This window comes from Rhinopithecus roxellana, chromosome 8 (assembly GCF_007565055.1).
Source record: "Rhinopithecus roxellana isolate Shanxi Qingling chromosome 8, ASM756505v1, whole genome shotgun sequence".
Lineage (NCBI taxonomy): Eukaryota > Metazoa > Chordata > Mammalia > Primates > Cercopithecidae > Rhinopithecus > Rhinopithecus roxellana.
Genome location: NC_044556.1, coordinates 24,467,332 through 24,489,244, shown reverse-complemented (window position 1 = coordinate 24,489,244; position 21,913 = coordinate 24,467,332). Strand labels below are relative to the sequence as shown.

The 21,913-nt window shown below is 37.9% G+C and overlaps 1 non-coding gene across 1 annotated transcript; it reads right to left on the bottom strand.

Annotated features, from left to right (window-relative positions):
• Window positions 1-20,749: 20,749 nt before the first annotated feature.
• Window positions 20,750-20,909, bottom strand: LOC115899301. The gene has a single exon (XR_004059051.1). It is a non-coding gene; the product is annotated as a U1 spliceosomal RNA (small nuclear RNA).
• Window positions 20,910-21,913: the final 1,004 nt, after the last annotated feature.

Genomic DNA, 21,913 nt, shown 5'->3' with positions numbered 1-21,913 from the left:
TCTGTTTTAATTAGTCATTTGTTCTTTTGTTATAATTGTATGTTCCAAGGAATCTGCAGAATTAAAGACATGATGTGGCAAAAGATGATTCTGAAGAGTAAAGTTACTGGATATCGTTGAAGTTGTGTTAATCACCACATTGACTTAGAATATTCCGCATTTTTCATTTCAATCATGAAGGCTTTCAACCATCAAGTTAATGTAGTGATTAACTAGATCAGAAAAGCTAGCATATATTTCTTTTCCTAGCTTTCTTCAGTGAAGTTACCAGGGGCCCAGAGCCAATTGCTATCAAGAATTTTATCCATGAAACATTTTATTCATTGTTAGGTCAACAAGTTTTAGCCTAAGCTGGTAGCTGTCTGAGACGCCACACTGAGACTTTACATGTTTTTCATTACAGCTTCAATCTGACAGCAACCTTGAGTAGTAAAAATGCTGCTCTGTAAAATTTGCTGAAATACGTAAGAAATGTGCAACCAAAATGGAACACAAAATAGGATTAAGTAAATGAAATCAACATCACTGGCTGAAAAGGAATCTGAACATTTTAAAAAGTAAAATTACATAATAAGAAGTGTAACACAAAAATATGGATAAAAGTTCTAAGAATTATAACAAATTTCAGAATTATAAAATAATGTTAACTGGAAGTTGGAAACATTGATTTTTAGAATAATTAACTTTAAGACAAATGAGCAGAACAGACATAATTGACTATATGAATTAGAAACGAGAAAGAAAAGGAACCTTTGTTCCCCTGAAAATTGTGGAGAAAAAAATGACAAAAAGGCTTAATTACTCATGAAAGCTAACAAAACTTCTTCAAATCCATCAAAATTACTAAAATGAAAAATCTATATTAGATGATTTTTTTTGACCAATTTATTCTTTCCAACAACTTGACTTTGAGAAAATTGTTTTAGGTCAACTTGTTTTTGACAATTCACTTTAAGTTCCTGGTTATTCTCAGCAGCCCAGTTCCATCTGGCATTCTTTTTTGTTAAAAGCAATTTTTTGTCAATGCAGTAAGAAGACTCATCCTTTCCCATTAGCCGTTGGAATAAAACTGGGGAGAATATTCTTCTCAGGATTCATCAGTGGTTAGTAGTTAGGAGACACTTAAGATCATGCAGTCCAAACCTTGCTTTACACTGAGGAAGCAGAAGCCTGGGCATATCAGGTATCTTGCCAGAAGTCATAGTAACTCACTGATACAAATAAAACTAGAGGTTAGAACTCTTGCCTCTCCCACAGTTTTAGATACTGAGAAGCAATGATCCATCTTAACAATGGGTGCACTCTTTGGCTCAAATTTTAAGAAATGACTTAAAAAGTCGTGATAATAACATTGTTCCCCATGCTGAGAAGGTGACAAATAGTTGTCCTCTCTGGGTCTATTAAGATATCAGGATTAAACAAAAAACAAAAAAACAAAAAAAAAAAACAAAAAAACACTTACATAACACTGCTGATCTGTCAGAAACTATGCTAAGGGCTTTACATATATTAGCACGTTTAATCCTCAAAATAACACTAGGTGGTAGGTACTATTATTATCCCCATTATGATAAATTGAATGCAAAGTACGCTTTCATCCAGATAGTCCAATAACTACCCATTTAGTATAACATTGTAGGTTCTTCTGTCAAGCAGTAAAGTCTGTTTTCCTAAACTCTGAATTTGAGTTGATCTTGTGATTTGCATCGGATCAATAGAATGCAGTGGAAGTGATGTTGTAACAGTTCTGAGCTCAGGCCTTGCACATTTCTGCTCTCTCTCTCTCAGATGACTCCTGCTATAAGCCTGAGCTAACCTCCTCGTAGTTGAGAGACCACATAAAGGAGATCTATCGCAGTCAAACTATCCTGGATTAGCTTCCATCCAGTTAACCTCAAAATATGTAAGAGAACCAAGCCAAGAGCAGCAGGTGATATAATTTATGTTTGTGAAGCCATATGGCATATGGCATAGTGGTTTAAGAGTATGGATGCTGGACTCAGACTGTAGACCCATGGATAAGCCCAGTTGAGACCAGAAGAATCACTGAATTGAGACCATAAAAAATATCCAAAGAAACCAGGTAACTGTGAACAAGAATAAATGCTCTTTGTTTTAGGGCAACAAGTTTTGGGTTGATTATATTACATAAGCAATATATAGCAGGTTGTCAACTATTCTTCTTTCACAAATTTACAAAGTATAAAATAACTAACCCATGTTTCCAAAGCTAACAAGTAGCAGATCTGGAATTTGAACCTAGATAGCCTGACTGCAGTCTCCATGCCTTATAACCTACTATCATCCATCCCATTAGTCCTGAATTGGTAATAGTAACAAACTGGAATAAGGACATTTCCACTTGCAAATATAAGTTTGATATCTATCTTTTCCTTATAATGTTACATTACTCCCATTTCACTTCACTGAATGCCTTTTTAAATTACGATTCAAATTCTGCTTCTATTTATGCTGCTATTGGCTACGATGGTAAACATCTTACCCATTCTAACTCACTCTGAACCCAGGGGACATAGATCACAAATCTGCTATTGACCAGTTCATAATCACATTTTCTAATAGTTTTGCCTGCTTAGAAAATCTGCCACTACATGACAAGCGTAACATAAAAGGATGGTCACTCCATGTTTGGACCTTAACTTCCTATACTATGTACCTCTTCAGTATTTCACCATTTGTTTGTGTTTCTCTAAACCTCCCAGCCTTTTTGCTTATCTTAACATTGCTTCCCCATTTCACCACTAAGATCCATGTACTTCCTCTTGGGTCAAACTCATTTCACTGCAAGTGACTAAAATCCACTAGGTTGGCTTAAGCAGAAAAGGGTAATTCTTCTCAGAGTATTTCACAGGGCCCAGGGAAGAGATGCAGCTGGGCCTCCAAAAGGGACGGAGTGTGCTTCTTTCCAGGCTATATTTTTTTCTCTACAGGCTGGCTTTGATTGGATTGAATAATTGGAGCATATTGCAGAACACATGGAGTTGACACTTCCCAGTTTCCTAATAAACACCCACCACTTCATCTGAGACTGAATTTCTTTTCTTTACTCTGTTTGGTTTAGGGACCAATCATCCCTGAAAAAAACAATTAGGTCAAAGAATGAAACAGGGAGAAAGGTCATCAATTGTCTCAACCATGTCATGTACCCCTTCTGACCCAATCAACCTTGCTCATAAGGAAAGGATCACAGAATGGCTGTCAGGGGCACACCAATGTTACTATGTGGATTTGGAGGCTCTTCTGGCTATTCTTAGAGAATGTGAGGATGGTCAGGTGAGGCAGCTTGCTAGACATCTACTCTCCTGTCTTTTCCAGACACAATCTTAGCTATTGCTGGTTATAGCAGGGAAATGAGAATAATGTGAAGAAAAACAGAACAAAAGAAAAACAGTTTTAGGATTCTGATGGTCTGTGTTTGAATTTCAGTTTGTTCATCTGTGCAACAAGTGACAGATTGCTTTATATCCTTCGGTCTCAGTTTTATCTATAAAATAAGATTCATCAACCTCTTTAGATGAGGCATCCCATACTTATCTTACTCATCTGCTAGGATTCTCTTCTAGTATTCACTCTTACGTTTTGCTCTCTCTCAGGTCGTCTATGTGAAACAGGAGCAGGCTCTGGACATTGACACAGAGTCAGTATTCCATACTTTAATATGGATGATTTGTAGTTAAAAAACTTTTTTTAACGAATTGAAGTTTCTTTGCCCATATTGACAATACTTTGTTTACAGTTTTGTATTTGGTCTTTTAGCCCTTCCTTTGTTAATTATGCCAACAGTACTGTGAACCACCTTACTCTGCTTTCTCCTGAGGTTCCATGTATATATCCTACAATATTTTACTATCTCAAATGCATTCCATGCTCTTAGAAGGGAGGAGCACTTTTTCTGATGTCATTTTTGTTCTCTCTCATGCTTGACCCTGGGCTAGCACATAGTAGGCATTCATTAAGCCCTTGTTGAACCACGATTATACTGAACATCAACTGTCGTATGTAAATGGATTGCTGATGATCCACAAAGAAATCAATTGTGGTGTGTCACAGAAATAGGATTATCTTTTCATCAGAGCGTAATGTTGGTTCTTTGATCTGGAGGAATCTTTTTTCCTCTGACAAAGATTTAAGCACACCGGGTGCTTTCTTTCAATTAATGCTAATGGCAGGGTTTCCAATGAATACAGCAAATAAGAAGGATAAGAGACAAAGACAACTTCCAAAGCTACTTTTATTAAAAAGTAATCTGCAGCTTATCTTAGCTCTTTCAACATCTAATATCCAATGATGCTATTTGAATATTTTCCCCACCAGCATCCCTAAGGTTCTGAAGCCAGGACATCACTGAGCTTCACTCTCATTTCTGGCTCAGCAAAATGTGCTGCACGCACAACAGACTTGCCTCCTCCTCCTCCTCTATTCCCTCTTCTGTTGCTCTTTGCCACTTCTCCATATTCATGAGAGGGGAAGGATGAGGGGTGGCTGTCATGGCTTTATTATCTGTTTCTACCAAGTATGCCTCTTTCTGCCTTTTACACTCTCTCATTGTTTCTTTTTCTGCCAGCCCAAACCCCATTTTTGTGTGTACCAAGCTAACTTAGCCAAACTTTGGGGTTGACAACCTTAAATTGGAAAGGAAATACAAGCACATGCCAATACCACACGTATAATTGTGAGAATCTGTCTTTCTTTCTGCACCTGAGACCAGTATCTAGGCTTGCATTTGCAAAAATACGGTAGTTGCTTATCAGCTGTGTAAATTTGGCCAAGTTTCTTAACCTCTCTCAGCATCAATTTTCTTGCCTATAAAATGGGTATAACAGTAACTACCACATAGGTATAATATGAAGAATAAAAGAAATAATCATATACATCTGTTATGGTTTTTGGCACATTACTAAGTGCTCAGAAAATTTTGTTATGTCATTGTTATTATTATTAATAGTTGTATTGTTAGTCTTTAGCATAATTCTATTCCATGAATGATCATTTAGTCTAATATAAATGAAAAATCCTGTACAAAACCCTGTAGAAGATATTAAGATCCAATGAGATGTTTCCAAGTTTAAAGAGGATTGTAACCTGGTAGGGATGAGATACATATATAAACTAATCATGCTATTAGGCAGAAGATAGTAAATGCTAGAAATAAGTTAAAATTCAAAATCACTGGGACTGAGCAACTAATCACAAGCAGTTAAATCTGGTAAGGTTTTATTGAGGAGGTATTATTTTAGGTAAACTTTGCCGAATAACGTGGGATGAAGTAGATGAAGAGGGAGAAAAATCATTGCAGTTTGAGCAAACAGAAGGGAGTATAAAACGCATAGCCTATGCAAGAAATTTAGATAATCATTTCCTATTCATAAAATATGTTATTGCACCTTTATTTACTTATTTATTTTGGTAATAATTCACCTGCAAAGAGAAAGGAAAGAGCTGCAGGGAACATCTTGGAACAATGTTTTCAAAAGTATGTTGACTAATAGAGATTCCAGGAAAAATGATTTTGTGGTCATGTATATTTTTATGTTTTAAAACCTTTTGCTATTCTTTCAGAAACTGTTAACAGTTTCCTCAGTATTTGCAACCTAACCATGTGTATTAGTCAGGGTTCCCTAAAGGGATGGAACTAATAGGATAGATGAATAAATGAAAGGGAATTTATTAGGCGAATTGACTCACACAATATCAAGGTGAAGTCCCACAATAGGCCATCTGCAAGTGGAGGAGTCAGGAAGCCAGTCCAAGTCCCAAAACCTCAAAAGTAGGGAAGCCGATAGTACATCCTTCAGTCTGTGGCCAAAGGCCTGAGAGCCCCTAGCAAATCACTGATACAAGTTCAAGAGTCCAAAACCTGAAGAACTTGAAGTCTGATGTTTGAGGGCAGGAAGCATCCAGTATGGGAGAAAGATGGAGGCCAGAAGACTTAGCCAGTCTAGTCCTTCCACGTTCCTCTGCATGCTTTTATCCTAGCTGTGGTGGCAGCTGATTAGATAGTGCCCACCAAGATTGAGGGTGGGTCTGCCTCTCCCAGTCCACTGACTCAAATGTTAATCTCCTTTGGCAGCACCCTCACGGACACACCCAGGATCAATACTTTGCATTCTTCAATCCAATGAAGTTGACGCTCATTATTAACCATCATACCATGGAACTCATGCTACGTATTTTAGGGTATTGTTATACCAGCACTTCACTTTTTTCTTTTCAAAGTCCTGTGCAACACAAAATAAGCTAAGTTATGCTGTAGTAACAAACAGCCTCGAAATCTGGCATATAATAACACAATATTGATTTCTCAGTCATGAGTACCATACCAAAACAGATCAGTAGAGAGGAAACACTGCTCATTGCTGTCAGTCAGCAACCTAGACTGACTGAAGTTCCATCTAACTTACGCTTCTGCAATGTCCAAGACAGGAAAAGGGAAGTGGTTCCACCAGGAAATGTCACATATCACTTCATTCACCTTTTTTTCCCTAAAGTAAGTCATATGACCACATCTAATTTGAAAGAGTGAGGAGGTAAAACTTACCACCTCATGGAGGAAAGGAAAATTGAGTATTTGTAAATAGGCCAAATGACTACTGTAATTAGATTATTCAAAAGTAAATGAAGCTGCAGAATTTCTGAGTCTTTAATATATTGAAGTAAAATGTGACTCTCCCAGAGGGTGTTACTCTAGGCAGACTGCCACTCTTATTTCAATCTGAGACCTTTTTTGTCTTCAGTAATTTCATGACACTAGTGTTTCATGAAATTCATATTAAGAAACTTTATATACACTAAAGGCTATTTTTAATTGACTATGTCTAGAAACAGAAACTGAGATAATATTGAATTCACAGACCTGAATAGCTGGTAAAATAATCTGAACGTTCTTCAGTACAATACATAGATAATCCGCACTCTTTGCTACTTTTTGATCAGCTACTATATGCCAAGTTTTGTACCATGTACTTTCGTGTGCATTTTCCCATTTAATTCTCATAAAGAAAAATACCAGGAAGATAAGTAATATTACTCCCATTTTATAGTTGAGAAAATTGGGACTTAAAGAGATCAAATAACTTAAACAGGACCTCACTATTAAGCAGCAGTGCCTCGGTTTGAATCTGGGCCACGTGGTACCTGAAGCCATCATGCCCTTTTAGTACAAGGCTGAGTGTAATCAGAACCTCTCTGGGATGACTGACATATCATTCAGGATTCTCCAGAGAAACAGAAGCAATTATATGTATATACACATTGTGTGTGTATGTCTGTGTGTGTGTTCAGAGGAAGAGATTTATGCTGAGGAATTTGTCCACCCAATTATGGGACTGACAAATGTAAAATTTGTAGAGTGGGCCCGTGGGCTGGAAATTCAGGTAAGAGATGATGCTTCAATCTTACATGTGAAATCAGTTGGGCAGGGCAGCCCAGCAGGATGTAAGCTCAAGAAAGACATATATTATAGTAGAGGGAGAATTTCTTCTGGAAACCTCAGTATTTTGCTCTTAAGGCTTTCAACAACTTGGATGAAGTCCACCTACATTATGGAGAGTAATATGCATTGCTTAGCGTCAACCAGTAGTGAATGTTAATCCCATCGACAAAAATACCCTCAGAACAGTGTTAGACTAGTATTTGACCAAATAGCTGGGCATCATAGCCTAGCTACCTTGGCACATGAAATTAACCATAACAAATGGAATAAAGTAATTTCTCTACCAAAGAAAAAATAATACATAAAATATGTAACCCACATTTTAATCTTGCTATATCTAAGATTAAAAGTTCCATTCAGGAGAGAGATTTTTGTCTTTGTTTCTCTACTCCTGTTCCTCATCATCTAAATTAATTTCATCCTAGGGTGCAGCAAAGCTGTCAGGATGAGGCTTTCACACTCCCACCCTCACCTATTCTCCAGCAAGATGCCCAGAGGACTCAGCATTAATCAACCCTCTAGTTTTAACTTGGTTTCATTCTTCCTTCATCTCCCTTTCTCCGGTTTCCCAACACTAACCCCTTCTATCGGAGCAATTTTGTTTTTAAAAAGTTCCTTTTTAAAAAAGTAGTGAGGCCCTTTCTTTAAATAGTCTTTCTCAGAAGCCCCATGTGTAAAACAGATGATCAGATCTGTTGTTAAAGTTGGAGTCGAGATCCTGGGACTCTCCCACTCCAATTTTACAATCCCATCAACTTCTCCAAGCTGCTATTCCATCCAGGGAAGGTAAGTGAGCATCATATTAATAATGCCCAGCTGTTCCCCAGGCTGATACGAAGGCCCCAGAATGCCTATGGGAGGTTGCCCTGCACAGCATCATATTAATCCCAAGCTGTCCCTGTGAATGAGGCTCTGACTTCTGCTAGGACCTATATGAATGTTCCTCCTTTTGCCCTGTGTATGTTTTCCAGTTATTACCAGTGACTGCTTCAGAGCTTGTCATAAACCACCCAATATGACTCTGTTATGGAAGAATTTACAAGAGCTGCCCTGAAAATGCTGTGCTTTGGATCAATGACTTTCCAAGTGGCTTAGTGCTACAATGGCTCCATAACCATGTGTCAAACATACACAGGAAAAACTAATAGTTATTGTTTGTTTACAATAGTTATGATTTTCTTGTACTAATGACACATTTACTTCAAAAGCATCTTACAAAAAGATGATGTCAAAAGGGCTTGTGACCTGTTGTACAAAACCTGACAGTTTGAAAATTTTCATTTCAGAAAACAAAGGCCTCCTTTTCCCTTGAATGAGTAGAAAATTAGCAGTTCCAAAACAATAAAACTGACTTAATTGCTATATCATCAAAACATTATTCATGCTTTGAGTTCTAAGTTAATTCCCTCCCCCATAAAAAGTTCTATCAATATTCTAGAAGTCCTCATTTTTCACAATCAATGTGCATTTTGTCAGCAACTGCACTCTGAGAATAAATCAGTAAAATGGAAGTTTTGTGTTGAGCGGTCTATGACATGTCATGAATACCCTTTATTCACCTTCTGAAAAGTGTGCCAAGGTCTTCTGAAGAAGATGTAAACTGTAAGAGAAAAACTGACACATTATTCACTTTTCCTGTGTTAATATTTGTTTTATTTAGACTGAAAAAGTCCTGCTCAGACACCTTACCTATATTACGCACTCACTCCGATGCAAACTCTTGCCACTGCTCCTAATGCCACAGTTAAAGTAAATAGAAAAGCTCTTTTGATAAAGAAGTGCCTTGAGACCCTGTGGTTTGTCAGAGCCTGGTTCTGTTAACTGGTTCCTTGCCTGTCATCCTTTATGCACTCTTAATGACAGTCAGGGATACCTGGTAGCCATCTACCAGTGAGTGCAGTGGTCACGGTAAATTGATGTCTGGGTGAGCTGACACGAGGCCCTGCAGAAAGACGATCACCCAGGAAGTCATGTGTTAGTACTGGCTCCCAGAAATGGTGTCTGAAAAAGCACTAAATTAAGCAAAAGACCTAATTTAAACATGTAGCCAAGTCCCAATACCAGTTGTAGTAAGCCTTGGGCTAGGCAGGGATAGGGTGGAAGGGAGAGTTACACTGGGGGTTGGCTGAGGAACTACCATTGTAAAAAGGTCCCACCCTTTACACCTTCTGTATTTTTTTTATGTTCTTGATTTCACACCACTCTGACTCACAATTTTTTCTTGTACTTTTCACCATCAGGTCAGCATATTTGTTTATAAAGTTGTTTAATCTGCATTGTATCTCCCTGCTACCTATCTATACGTACATTTCTCACATACCTGTAGAATAAACTAGACGTAGAAGGCTACAATGACAAGGCCACAAGGGATGTGGTGGTGATGATGATGACGATGATGAGGATGATGATGATTTTTAGAGGGCTCATCTTCTTTGTGCCAGGCATCATTTTAAGTACTTTATATGCAGACCCTAGACATACAATCATGCAGAGTGACCCCTGCACCAGGATGGCCAGGAAAGCGGACAAGTGAGCTGAGATCTAGTGGAAACTTTGCTTGCCATGTTCTGCCTCCTAGAGAAGGGATGTGTGCACCCTGAGAGGCACCTTTGTCTAATTTCCACAATGTGCTTCTGGCCAGCGGCTAAGTTTATACGAATTCCCTCATTTTATCTCCACAACAGTACTTTGAAGTATTGTTATAAAATATTTTAAAGTAAGAGGCAACTAGTGTTCAATAAAATCTCCAAAAATATAAATGGATGTGTTGGGATTTGAAAACACCAATAAGGGCAGAGTTCATGCTTTGGTGAGCAGGAGCCCAGGATACAGGGCCACTGAATCCTGACACTGCCCTTTTTCTCTGTGATGGCACTTGAAATGTTTACAATAGCATCTGCATCTTTGTTCATGTGCCCACCTTGCACCTAAAGTAAACTGCACTTCACAGAATTTCTGCAACATGCTTTAAAATATACCCTAAATGCTTTCTGTTCTTAGTCTTTAGCAAATGGACACCAGATATGGGGAGAACACAGGTTCTCACAGGTAGCTATGAGAAAACAAAATGTACTTTTTGCTTTTTATTTGGTGGTGTCACCTTACTTATTCACACACTATCCAGTATACCCAGATAGCTGTCTGAATGCACTGAAACGGTTTGCAAATCTTGGTGATGAGTGGTTTTTATTTAAATGTAGAAATGACACCTTTGTCCTCAGATAGTTGACATTAAAAGGTTTCTATGAGGAAATAGAGCAGGAGGAAGGACATCAATGTGATTTCGCCACCTTGTGGCAGCTGATTAATCTTCAGCTTCTTTGGATCTCTGTTGTTGAATTTCAAGGACTTTCTTGCTGTTGATTATCTCCAGTTCATTTCTGAGGCAAAAATTCCTATGTGAATTTGTCCCTAAGATTCAGCCTCTTTTCATTCTCAGGAACGTTCTCTGTTCACAAGTTGTGCATGACACATTAAGCACATCATTGCTGATGGCCAGTACCATCCCATTTCCTTGGTGGTTAAAAGCACAATGTAACGTATTAAAGCAAGAAGGAGTGCCATACAAATATCAGCTGAAAGCAACCTACAGCCTATCTTAGGACACTGTATAGTTGTCACGTACTCAAATATTGCTTATCACTAGAGGGTGGGTCATGGTCAAATTTCCGTTAATCATTTCTATCAAGACCTCCCACCTGCTACCTAGGCAGCATGCTGGACTCAGTGCCTTGCAGGTGCTCCAGTCGTGTCAGCGCACAGGGATGACTCTCAAAATTAGAAAATAACAGTAGTAACATCTTCTGTGATTAAAAATTCATAACAACCTCAGAAGGAATGAGTGTGTGGGAGGAAAATGCTTCTAAAGAAAGGCAAACTCCTTCCATACAGGTCTTTGGCAAACACAATCATCTCAAGGAAAGAAAGGGGATTAGAGTTTAAATATATAATAAAAAAGAACAGAAAAGTAATAAAACTTCAAAAGCTGCAATACACTGTGTTAATGCCACAAATGTTTCTATGGTATTTCAAAGTAACTAGAATGAATACTTTTAGTAATTTATTCAAGGCAAGGAGATAAGAGCCTTAAACATACTCATTCTTAGCAAAAACGTGCTGTGGAAGGTATTGATCTTTCTGATCAGAAAGGAGTGTATTTAAATGAAGACAGTACATTTTTGAAGCCTCGTAGATTTACAATTTTGAAGCTTTTAACATAATGTGAGGATATACCTTCAACTTGACTGAAAGGAGACGACTCCAAGAAAAGAAATATCAACGAAAAAGGTCTGAAAAGAAAGCAGGTTATATGGGGTGACTGTTCCGTGTCATCAAGAAAGAGAAGAAAATAAATCTGACCAACATCTAAAGACAAACTCAAACCACTTCAAGCCACAGGGCAAAGGGACAGGGAGGCCCCTGGATACTTGAACAGACCCTCTGGACTGGGGCATCTGTGAGGAACTTACCAGAAGAAAAAAGGGTTTACTATGACTTAGTGATAAGTGTGTCACAATGAGGGGCCTTTGGAACACAACTTTCCTAAGGCCACTTGCACAATTTGCAGGCCTGGGAGGGGTTTCCACAGGAGGCAAACTATTTCTTAAGGATGAGAGAAAACTAGAGAGAAAAAGAATAGAGGCTATCACATGAGATGAATTGAAATTTGGACTCACAGCCTGACACTGAAGACCATAGAAGAAAAGCCCCAAGGACATGAAAACCTATTACTATATAATAAAAGGCTTCTGGCCAGTGAGTCTTAGAATAGATAAAAATGAAGCAATAATTAGCAGGATTTTAAATATCTCTCTAAAATATAGTACAAAGATTTTCCTCCCTCAGGAGGTCTATAACTAAAGACGGACATAAAACTGGAGAAAAATTCTGTTTCCAAGTGTCTGAGTGGCAGTCTTAGTAATTTACCAGGTTTCTGGGAAGAAAAAGAAGAACCATCCAAAATTTCAGTCAATATTTATCTCTTAGGTTAATAAATCTTGCTCTTGACCTCAATAGAAGTCAATACCTCCTGATTATTATATGCAAGTGCCTCCTGGGCCTTTCTATTTGTCCAGACTCATCATGGAATGAGTCACCAGTTTCCCAAGAGCCTCTTTCTGAGGCATGGGTGTAGACTGAAGAATCGCTCACATTTCAAAGGTGTGGGAGGGCTGCCAATAATTGCTGCTATCGCTCAACATTTACTTGAATCTCTAATTCTTATGTGTTTGCTTTTTCATTTTAGGCTTTGGGGCTGGTGCTCAGAGGTGAAGCGGGGCTGAGATATATTTGTGAAGCATTTCAAAGGCTGTAAAAGAGATAGTAGCATGAGAGGCAAATGCAGAGGAGAATAAAGTATGTAGAATTTAGAGAAAGAGGACCTAACTTTAAATCTGGTTTATGCCACTAAGTGGCTATGAATTAATCACTCAGTTTCTTTGCACTTTAGCTGTTGCCTCTGTTAAAGAGGGCTGATACCAAACTTAAAAGGTTTTTGTGAGAATTAAACAGATCACAAAGATGAAAGTGATTTGTCATCTAAAGCATATCAGACATTGCCAATTGAATCCTAAGAAGAATATAAGTTTGAATTCGTCCCAGTAGTGAAAGTTTTAAATGGGAAAAATAAAGCGGATCTTTTTTCTGCTTCTTTAGAAAAAAAATGAATTACAAAATTTCATTAAAGGTGTGTTTGTCTGTTAGGGACATGATACTTAGAGACAAACTTTACAGTAGAATTAAGAGATATGTATTTCCTTTTCTTCATACATTTCCTCTCACTTGAACAGCTTCTGCCGGGAATTAGACATCTTGGCTCAGAAATGATCAAGGTCAATGATTATTTCCTTTCACCTTTCTCAAAACAGATTTTTCATTTAAAAGGTGCAGAGATGCTTATGTCTTTAAAGTTCTGTTTGGTGCATCAAGTTGACTTGAGGAATCTAATTTTGCCAGGGCAGAGAGAATATAGCAACTTGGGATAACTAAGCCCTGTCATGTGGTTTTCTAGGGAACTCTACAGTTTGCCAGTGGAAGTTCAGCAAAACTCTGGCTCATTAGCCCATTGTTAAAATGATGCTCACAAGATCTTTTGCACTTTGTTCCACCACAATTCCAAAACAAACAAAAAAAATTGCTGATATAAAGGGACTAGACAATGAAATTTGGTGTGTATTTGTTCGTTTTATCTCAGATATGTGTACAATATACAGACATTTCTTTCAATTCCACCAATTTGCATTTCATAAATAAGATGTCAACTGACCAGATCAGAACTGGAGAACTGAGCCCTCTTTCCAGTTTAACCAGGAACTCATTGGATAATTGTCTGAGTCTTTTTTACCTTTCTGTGACTGAAATTCTCAGGTATAGTGTTTGACCATCTTTCCCATCAAGCCCTGCCCAAATATAAAGAATGCTTTAAATATTTATTATTTTGTAGACTAAAGATGCTCTGCACACTGATGGAAAGCATGCGTTCGAGTTTCACATTTTAAACAGCCCTCTGAACAAACCTTATGATCAGATTGGTGCATAAAGTCCTGTTGAGAACAATGGTTCCTAATCTATATCCTAAAGGTTCATTTATGATTTACTTTCTATTTTCAAAAATTAATTAAACATTTTTTAAACTAAAGTATCTAATTTATTTTGGCCATTGCAAAATTTAAAGAGATGCAGAAAGAACAAAATTAAAATTTTATTATCCAAATGTAATGTTTTTCCTCCCACTTTTCTTTACTATATTTTCTAAAATGGTAAAAGTAGCACATCTTCTTCATATGATGCAAATAGTGCTAAGGTATTAGTTGTCTATTACTAGTACTAGGTACTGGTTGAGGAGGAAAAGTTTACAGTCTTTCCTTTCCCACACTCCTGAGGTAACCAAAGTGACAGTCTGGTATGAATCATTTGGCACCTTCCTCCATACTCAAACAAACATGTACAAACAAATGATAATTTTAAATTTTTTTAAACAAAAATTGAGTCATACTATATGCATTATTCTGAACTCTCACACATTTTATACTGTTAAACAGTTAAATTTACATATCCATTATACATTTATATGAATACATTTAAGTAATTCTTTTTCCATAGCAGTGTGTGCTTGATTGTATCAGTGTTGGGGCTTAAAATGACAAATATTTATATCTTATAGTTTCTGAGTATGAAGAATCTGCAAGAATTTATATCTTATAGTTTCTGAGTATGAATAAGCTGGGTGGTTCTAGCTTAGAGTCTCTCATCAGGCTGCAGTCAAGGTGTTGGCTGAGGATGCCGTCATCTGAAGGCTTGAAGAGGGCTAGAGAATTTGCTCTCAAGATGGCTCTCTCACATGGCTGTTGGCTGGACCTCTTAGTTCTGCTGTTCAAGAAAAGAGGCCTTCATTTCTTGACACATTGGCCTCTGCATAGGACTGCTTAAATGTCCTTACCACATGGTAGTTGGCTTACCCCAGGGTGAGTAATTCCATGACAACAAGGTAGAAGATGATCTTTTATGACCTAGCTTTGGAAGGCTCATAGCATCATTTCTACAATATAACTAAGGAACACCTAAGTTGCTTCTTCTTTTTACCAAGACAAAAAGAGCTGATTTAGGGATGGATATTATCATTCTTTTCATATTTCCTTTTATAATAGTACAATTGGGCAAAGTCTAAAACTAAATAGGTCATGCAATTTGGGGGTGGAATTGTAAAACTATAATTCCTCTAGAAATGAATACATAAAAGTTTCTATCGGAAGACAAATAAGAGGAGCTTATTGCTGATAAACAATACCTTTTATTATTCTTGATAATTGTGGTTTCTATGCACCAGAAAACAAAGCTGTTTTACACTCTCTCTATTCACTACCAGGTGCAAAACTTTTATGCACTGAATTTGTAATTATCATGTTTTGTTTCTAAGGGCATCTGTTTGAAAACCAGGATAAGAGTTGTTCCTGTAGAAGACTTCTCTTAATAGTACTAATTAACATTTATTTAGCCTTTACTTTGGTGCCAGGTTATCCGCTAAATACTTTGTAAGCATTATTTCATTCAAACCTCTTAACAATTTAGGTGTATAAACCATTTTTCAAACAAACAAAAACAATGAATCTTAGAAAGTTGAGCACTTACCCAGAACGTCACAGCTAGTACATGAAGCAACTGGGGTACTGACCACGTAAATCTGACTCCAGGGCCCAAATGGGTGATTACTACTTGATATGGTTTGGCTGTGCCCTCACCCAACCCTCACCTTGAACTGTAATGATCCCCACGTGTCAAGGGTGGCGCCAGGTGGAGGTAATTGAATCATTGGGGCAGTTGCCCCGGTACTGTTCTTGTTGTGGTGAATAAGTCTCACCTGCTCTGATGGTTTTAAAAGTGGGAGTTCCCCTGAACAAGCTCTCCAGCCTGACGCCATGGAAGATGTGCCTTTGCTTCTCCTTTGCCTTCTGCCATGATTGTGAGGCCTTCCCAGTCATGTGGAACTGTGAGTCCATTAAATCTCTTTCTTTTATAAATTACACAATCTCTGGTATTTCTTCATGGCTTTATGAAAATGGACTGATATACTACCCCATTCTGTGTCTCCGTATCAGTACCATGAAACAGGCCTAAAGTTGGGAGTATTGGAAGACATTCGTAATATGTAATAATTGTAGAAGAGGAGGTCTTTACTTTCATGATAATTTAAAGCTTCTTTATCATCTGTTTTGCTTTGGCAATGAAGTTTGTCAGTGTCAATAATTTCAAGGATAGATTTCTGCATGCAAGAAAGATTATTCAGAGTTTTATTTTAGCTAAAAATATGTTTGAATTATTAGACTTAAAATTTGAAAGCTTAGTTGTTCCATAATGTTGGTGTTTATATGTCTAGCAAATGTAGCAATCACTTTTATGAGGCCTTTGATTAATGTTTAGTTCCATTTACAAACTAGTTAATTAAACTCCTTTAAACATTTTACACCAAATTTATAAATTAAATGTATTTGATTTCTTATTTAGATACTTCAAATGTGTGATTTAAAAGTAAAATTTTCCAGAACATTTAAAATACCTCTAATGCTTCTAATAAATTAAACCTGGAAATATGATGAACCTAAATGTTTTAATACTATATAAGCTACTGCAATGACTATATAAACTAAATAAAATTTCAACTTCAATTCACAGGCCTAAATCAATTACCTATTTACACATTGTAAATTGAATCACACATTTTACCTGTTCTCTAATAGACTAAAATATCTTAAACATTATAAATACCCCAAAGTCAAGCATGCTTCCTTAATATATACTCATATTAATAGTGTTTGGTTTTCTTAACTAGTTCTATAATTAAAACTTCCCAGCTGAGAAAATAATTGTCTACTAGGGACACAATTATAATATCCTAAGCAGTGTTGGGGCATGTTTTCCTAAGCAGTCAAGAGTGAATATCAAGAGATGGGGCTAGGGTGGTGAATGAATTATTTCTAGTGACCCAGTGAGAAGCATAGAGCCCTATTTATAGTCACTGTATCTCATGGGCACCTAAATTTAAAAAAAAAGTTTGGTCTCATAATCTATGTACCCTTAACCTTGAGCTGATCAAGAAATTCTGTTGCCCTCACCTAAGTTGCAACTTCATTTGAGTGGCTTTGTGTTTCTTTTGATCTTATTTGTACATCTTTTCACCTAGCTCTGTAGACTTTCCAACTTGACAGAATTCTGAATTGCTTAGTATTCTTTTTACTTGTTAGCTATACAGATTAAAACAAGAGCCGATTCAATCTCTCATGCCTTTTTTTGACAATGGGACACAGCCATCAAAACCATCCAGCCAACATGCTCCATTGAGGGTGGTGATTGTTAAGTGAAATAACTCACACAAAACTCGTATCACAGCGTCTGGAATATAGTATGTGCTCAGTAAATACTCATAGAGCTCAATTAGTAACTATTACTAATTCTGCTAGTACAACAGCTATTGTTACTGGGAGCTATTACAAAACACTGTTAAGAATATTTAATTTTGGTGACAGGGCTATAGAAAAATGTCCTCCTAAGGTGTACTCATGTTTTATTTATGGAAACAAAACTGTGAGGAGGTGCGGCATGCGCATGTGTAGTTACACTCCCAAAACAGAAGTATCAGTTTAACTGGTCATTGTTGATAGTGGTCAAGAAGTAACAGCAGAGGATGCTGGAAGGGAGAAGAAAAGTAGCTATAAGCTGCGAGTTGGAGACTTCCCAGAAAGAAAAAGTATAAAGCTAGAGATTCTATAGTAGCCCAAGGAGCTCCTTTTCACTAGGGAGGAGTCTGATGACAGCACTGTCCTTTTAGAACAGTTCGTGACCCAGTGGTCAGAATCCAGAATTAAAGTTCTGGCCAAGAGGCCAGTATAAAGGGAAATGAGAAAATCAGGCATGGAAGACCTACCACTGCAAACTGGCTGGGACCAGAGTGAAGTGAGTGAGGTGTCCAAGTCACAAAATGTTATTCCACTCTTCCAGTTAGGAAGAGTGATGAGAATAAGAAGAAAATTCAGCATGACTGGTAAAACTTACAGGATCATGGGCTGACTCTTTACCAGGTCAGATGGCTCTTATTATGGCAATAATTTTTCATAATAGAGATATTTATTATTATGTCCTATATAACAAATAAGTAACTTGGATGCAAGAAGTTCCAACATTAGTTAATTCAGAGACACAACGTTATCTATACCTCGGTGTTTTCCAACTTTTTCTTACTTGTTGTTGGCCTTTATGTTCAGGCTTGTCCCTCATTGTCTCAAGGGTTACTGAATCATTAAGAGTCCCAGGCAAAATAGCTGACTTTTAAATTAGGAAAGCTCAAGATTATTTATAAAAAGTATAGGCAGAGTATAGGAAACCACAAGGGATAATGCTGTTCCCCAAGGGGCCAGTAACAACAGCAGGACTGCCACCATTCCTAAGTGTGGTAAGGCAATAGGAGGGAGCAGCTACACCTACTAGAACCAGGAAAGAGGAGGCATGTAGAGCAACTGACTGAGAAGAGCTATGACCTTCAGTATAAGGAAAGAGCCATCATCTGTGAAGACTGCGGGGAGAGGGGTAGAGGAATCACTGCTTCTCTCACTTTCTATTCCTCCAGTCACCTGCCAGAGCTCCTCATGGGTTAAACTCAATGGGAAGTCAGAGAGAAAGGGAACCCTTTAACTTGTCCATGTAGATCAGCCTTCTCTGAGAGCAGAATGCAGAAGGGAGGGGAGTGCATCTGGAGAGTGAAACAGAGGGTATCCAGCTTCGCTGTTATGCTCTAGGCATCAGATCCTCGCACAGCCACTTCTAGGGACAGGAAGGAGTCTCTCTCGGTGTGTCTTATTAGTATTATTATTTTAGAGAGACTGAAACTTTCTCCGAAGCTTCACAGAAAATTCTCTCACAGATCTCATTTTCTGGTCCTGAATTATGTGTCAATTTTCTAGCTGCAAGGGAACCTAGGAAAATTATACTACTATCAGTCACTATAATGGGCGTAGGGGAACATGCAGGAAATCAGAGCTGTGTGGGCAATCAGTAGTTGTGCATGTTGTAAGAAAAATGCATTTCTTTTCAAAACTTAGAAAATATCTAATAAATGGCTATTATTAAAAAGACTGGCCACACCAAGTGTTGCAAGGGTGTCGAGCAGCTAGAACTCTCATAATCTGGTAGGAATGTAAAATGATACAACCACTCTAGAAAAAATATGAAAGTTTCTTAGAAAGCTAAATATACATCTACCGTAGAATCCAGTAATTCTAGTTGTAGATAATTACCCACTACAAGTTGAAGCGTACGTTAGTAAAAAGACTTATCAACAAATTTATAGTATTCTTATTTCTAATAGCCCCCAAATGAAAACAACCTAAATGTTACTAAACGGGACAGGATAAACAAATTATGGTATATCCACACAATGAAGTATAATTCCGCAATTAAAGAATGAACTATTGGTACATGGATGAATCTCAAAATAACTATGCTGAATGAAAGAAGTCAGCAAGAGAATATATACTATCTGAATCTATTTAATAAAAAAAACTCTAGAAAGTAAATACAAAGTCATCTGTAGTGATGGAAAGCAGTGGTTTCTTGGAGGGCAGGAATGAGGAAGGGATGGGTGAGGGAGGACAAAGGGGCATAGGGAAACTTGGAGGGGTAATGAATATGCTGATTATCTTGTGAAGGTTTCACAGGTCTATTCACATGTCAAAATGGATCAAATTGTACACTTTAAAGTGTATACATTAAAATATATGCAGTTGATATGTCAATTATAATACAATGTTGTTTTTGAAAAAAATTAATTTTAAAAACTAATCAAATACAGAAATTTTAAGATTAAAGCATTGTGTAAGTCAAGGTGTTTTGTGGCAGTCATGAATCTCAATTCGCACCAGGTATCTCAGTAGAGAAGGTCACAGTTTCCCTGCTGAAGAATTCTCAGTAAAAGCCTTTGTGGCCCGGCCACCCAGAGCTCTGAGGACTAACCCCTTACACAGTCACAGGGTCTGGCCAGGGTCTAGTATATGAAGGAAAAATTACGTACATTTTCTTTCTTTCTTTTTTTCCTTGTTGACAATGTATACAAGTAGTTTCTGTACCACTTTTTATTTGAGCATTGAGTATCCTGGACTGGTGAATGATATTTATCTTTTTCTTTTATTCCCTCTCTTGTTTTCCTTTTTTCTATCTTCAGGAGATTTTCTCATCTTTATCTTTCAACTCTTCTGTTGAATTTAAACATTTTTTCTATTATAATTTTACTTTACAAGGCTCATGTTTCCTCTGTGTTCCTTAAAAACAAGTTCTCTGTTCTTGTTTCTTAGTAATAGTAGTTTCCTTATATTGCTAATGATTATGAGTCATAGTGATGTATTTTCCTTTTTAACTTCTCTCCTTTCATCATGTCTGTTCTCCAAGTAGTGTCCACTTTTGATTGTTTTGGACTTCACTTTATAATTTTCCATTGTCTCATCCTTGATGGTTCATGTTGAAGAACATTTTTATTTTTATTTTTTTTTTTTTTTAAAAGGCTGGTTGGAAATTCATGGTGTGAGATTAGCTGACTGAAGTAGTTACTGCAGGGGATCTGGCAAGGCTATTTATTTAAAGAACCTCAAATGTTGTATTCTTTGTCTCTTTGGGGGCAATCCATTCCCCAGTCCTCTACTTAGGTTGAAAGCTTGATTGCCTGTGTTCTGGGAACCACGAAAGTAATTGGATCCCCGATTTCAGGGATCATATGTAGACATTCACATAGGCTTTCTTTTTTCTTTTTTTTAACCAGGGGAGAAGCAAACGCAGTCTCCCACTACCACAAATTATGCAGACGAATTTCCCAAATGTGGGTATATCACAGGGTCAACATATCTGAAATGCAGCATTTAAGCCTCACTCTGGGAAAACCACCTTTGTGATAAGGGTATCTCCCCTGCCAGGTAAATATGCACGTACGCTTTCTAAGTTCAGTGTGTAGAACCGCTGACCTGAACACTCACTCCCTGTACGGAGACCCTCTGCTTTATTACCTCCAGGGAATGGAACTTTTTTCTTTCATTATACTGAGAGGAGCAGAGCCCAGCTGTGTGAGGTTGGGAAGGGGCTCTGACTACTAGACTTTTTAAAATCAATCCTCCTCCTCAGAGTCTTCTTCACCTCTTCCCTATTTCTACAGAGGTTGAGGCTTTCGGAGGACTCTGCAACACAAAACATGTTGGATTTTAGCTTTCTCTGTTGCTAGTTTAAGATTCCATTCTTTTTCAAGTCTGCAAACTCCTTGACCAATTGTTGCTTTGTTTTCCAACCTCCAAAATGTTGTTGCTGTTGTCCCCTCTCCAAGTGACCCCCTACTTGGGTATACACCTTAAGAAATGCCTTTTCTGGGCCGGGCGGGGTGGTTCAAGCCTGTAATCCCAGCACATTGGGAGGCCGAGACGGGCGGATCAAGAGGTCAGGAGATTGAGACCATCCTGGCTAACACGTTGAAACCCCGTCTCTACTAAAAAAATACAAAAAAAAACTAGCCGGGCGAGGTGGCGGGCGCCTGTAGTCCCAGCTACTCGGGAGGCTGAGGCAGGAGAATGGCGTAAACCCGGGAGGCGGAGCTTGCAGTGAGCTGAGATCCGGGCACTGCGCTCCAGCCTGGGCGAAAGAGCGAGACTCCGTCTCAAAAAAAAAAAAAAAAGAAAGAAAAAGAAATGCCTTTTCTGATGATTAGGAGTGATGTTAGCTGTGGAGTGACATGAGCTTTTGTATATCTGTGGACATGGTCCTGATCTCCCTCCTGTGGTTCTTAACCATGGTGGAAGTCCCATCAGTAGGCTTCTGTGACAGACTGTGACCAGCTGAACTACGGAACAAATAAGAAGGTTCGAGTGCAACCCTCCTATTACAAGAAGACAAAGGGTTTAGATTATGTCCTTTTCTGGTCTTTAGTTAAAGAATACGCAT